General features: G+C 44.2%; 1 pseudogene; it reads right to left on the bottom strand.

The window, feature by feature from the left end:
* The window catches only part of LOC103609819, a 14,813-nt pseudogene that overhangs the window by 9,205 nt on the left and 2,027 nt on the right, over positions 1-3,581 (bottom strand).

Here is a 3,581-nt window from a genome sequence, read left to right as displayed (position 1 = left end):
TGGTCAGTGTGTCCAAGAGAGTCCTCAGGAGGCCTGCTGGAGCTGCTTGGTCCTAGGTTATCATTTGGGACCTCAAACCCATTGGCAAGCACTCAGGCAGGCAAACACAGCCTTCTTGGGGGTACATGCCCCTATGCTGGGGTGCATGTTAAAGGACCTGCAGCAGGGTAGCCAGGAGACTCTCGAGACGTCTGCTGTGTCCCTGAGCAGCACACTGCTTGGCACTAGTAAGCATCCAGTAGATACCTGCGGATGCACAGATGCAGCTCATTTTCCTAGAGCGTGTTAAACCTTTGTAACACTGTCGCACGCTGCCATAGGCACCTAACAGGACACTGCACTATTAGCAAGGTTACGTTTTATAAAGAAAACGACTAAGTTATCACCATACACTTACTCTTTACACAATTCCTCTGTTGTAATAAAACAAGCTCTGATCCATCATGATAATACTGTACACTTTTGAATAAAAATGTGTGGCCCGGTGCTAAAATGACATGAGAAATCGTTATTACATATCTTGACCCATCATCGAATTTGAACCTATGAAGGCTGAAGCCTTGAGGGCTTAAAGAACATAATTCAACCTAGTTAGATGATGTCTACGCCTCCCAGGCCCTCTGTCTCTGCCCCAGCCTGGAGCGCTGAGAACCTTCCCTAGCGCAGCACTAAGGACTCAGCATGACAGCTGCTTCTGTCATGGGCCAGCTCTCCTTCCAGACTCTAACTCCATGAGGCCAGATATCTGTCTAGATCGTATTTGTGTCCACAGTGTCCCCTATGCCGATAACATTGTCGTGGTAGTTGCTCAAGAGACATTTAATTGGATAATTTAGAAATATATTCATATTTTAAAAAATGTATTCAAAGAATATTTGAAGAAATAGTGATTTTCTTTTTCAGTGGAGCAAAATTTCAAAAGTTCATCTTATGGCAACAAATGATTTCCAATGCTCTGCTTTCAAGTTACAAGGAATCACTATAGAAGTAATATATGTCCATTGTAGAATTTTTTATAAAGAAAAAAAAGAGGAATCAATGTGTGCTAGAAATTATTCATACCCCTAATGAGCAGAGATTATCAATGTAAATACTTTGTCTGTATCCATATCCCTCCCTTTCATAAGAGGGTACTTCCAAAAGTTTATGGAAATACTCCTGTTATCTTTTAATTCTATTTTTCCACAAACTTCCTGAAGTACCCTCATCTCTCTATTTCTGTCTATCTCCCTGTCTGAGGTATTGTAGTAACTTTAGGTTTTCAAGGTGAACATTAATTTTTATTGTATCGTATGTCAATTATCAGTTTACTGCATTTTTTTATATTAATTCAACATTTGCCTTAAATGTGTTGTTGAATCTAAATAAGTTTCATTGTTGTTTTGTTAATAATTGTCAGTTACTGTTCTAGGCATTTTATTAAATTAATTTTGTAAATTATTTTCAACCCTTACATGAATATTTTGCTTGTGTTTTATATTTGCCAAAGTTCTAATTCCCATAAAATGCTCACCGATTACACTCCAAAAAAACCTGTTCCCACTTAATATGGTTTTATTAAATTATTTTTAAATGTCAATTTTGAAAATAAATCTAGTTCATTAAGATCATGATTTGACAAAACTTCACAAAACAACTTTTATTTTTTATTTTTTTATTTTTTTTAAAGATGACCAGTAAGGGGATCTTAACCCTTGACTTGGTGTTGTCAGCACCACGCTCAGCCAGCGAGCAAACCAGCCATCCCTATATGGGATCCGAACCCGGGGCCTTGGTGTTATCAGCACTGCACTCTCCCAAGTGAGCCACAGGCCGGCCCCACAAAACAACTTAAAAAAAAAAAGAAATGAAATGAATGAGAAACAGCAATTGTTTCAGATTCTTTTTTCACTACTCTAACCTTTCCCGGCTAAACATTGAAAACTGGATAATCATTCCCACTAATTCCGTCCTCTCCTCTTGCATCCTCTCTCCACATTCAGTAATAAAACCATCGTGAAGGGCAGCACGACCACCCTCTGCGATGTGCAGCACCAGCGCTGGACGGCAGCGTTAGGTATTAGAGCACGCAATTCACAGCTGCTTGCGGATTCAGTTTTCTTACTTTCACCACTTTCAACAACCAAAACTGTTAGACATTGGCAAAACAAAGTTGAGCAAGGTATTCTTATAACTTTAGGGAACGGCTGTAATTATACACTCTCCTGCAAATATACCATACACCAGTTAACATTTTACATATATTATAGGAGGGTACTTCAAAAAGTTTATGAAAAGATTTGTACTATCTTCTAATAATATTTTTCCACCAGCTTTCCCCCTGCCAAATCCAGCAGTTTTATTTTTTCTTTAAAAAAAAAAAAAAAGACAAAAAGAGAAAGAAAGAAGAAGGAACCAACTAAACAGCAAAAGTAAGGCAGCCACGTGGCTCCCTCTGGGCAGTTCTGCATGTGTGGCTGTGAACAGGAGGTCTGGTCCTCACACTGGCTTCATCTGTGGCTGTGATCTGTTTCAGCATGTCACTAGGTGTGGAAGGCCTGAACTCGTAGCAGACTGAGAACAAACCATGAAGGTCTGGGGCAGGGCAGGGAGCCAGCAGTCCAAACATAAAACATAAAGTGCACCAGAAGGCCAGGGCCTCTTCATCCTCCCTGCCTGGGGAAGGCTCCTCAAGGGATTCCAAAGTTAACAAGTGTGTCCGCTACTGGGGATGGCTGGGCCCTGGTCCCTGCTGTCCCTCTGCCCAGCCTTCCAGGAGCTCCTGATGGCCCGAGTAGCCACCAGCACAGCAATGTGGCAGCGACCTTCCTAGGTGGCTTGCAGGCCAGGAGTCAGCAGGAAGACAGAGGAGGGCCTGGGCCATGGCACCTGCCAGGGCTCCTGGAGATGGGCTGCAGGCACTGCCCTCACTGTTGCTTGCAGGACAACAGCCAATGATCTTGCTGCTGAGGAGCAGGCCTTGTGGGGGGAGGGGGATTATTTGGTGCTCAGCTGTGCAGACTCCACACTGTTCATGCACATGGCCACAACAGGTCTGTTCTGACCCGCTTTCTTTTCTGGGAACTGTCTGGGCACTGCAAAGTTCTGGGTGTAGATGATGATGTTCTTGATATTGAAGAGGTCCTCAGTCTCACTGGTGCCACTGTGCAGGCCCCGTCCAGTTTCGGTAGGATGGGCACGAGCACCTCGGACAGCAGGTATTCCTTCTGGAATAAGCTGTGCTGCTGGATCTGCCTTACGGAGAACCACTTGGCGAGCTTGTATTCCAGCATCTCTTTTAGCAGATTGGAGAGCTGGGGGCTGCAGTCCTCAAGGGACATGACCACCTTTCTGATGTTCTCAAATGGCTTGTAGATGTTGTCCTCCTTGAAGTGGTACAGATTCGTCATGATGTAGAGCACGACCCCAGCTGACTGATGACCATCTTGAAGCCAGAGAAGCTGTCCAGGCTGCTGGTGATCTTGGGTGGCTGGAAGGCTTGAGAGCCCTGGCTTGCCTGGCACATGTCATCAGCAGTGAGTGGGTGCAGGGCCTCGGTGATGCCCAGGTCAGAGATCTTGAGTGTGCCTCTGGTGGTGAGC

This window comes from Galeopterus variegatus, unplaced genomic scaffold (genome assembly GCF_000696425.1).
Source record: "Galeopterus variegatus unplaced genomic scaffold, G_variegatus-3.0.2 Scaffold10136, whole genome shotgun sequence".
NCBI classification, from domain to species: Eukaryota; Metazoa; Chordata; class Mammalia; order Dermoptera; family Cynocephalidae; genus Galeopterus; species Galeopterus variegatus.
Note: the sequence above shows the minus strand (reverse complement) of the source record. Positions and strands in the feature narration are given on the sequence as shown.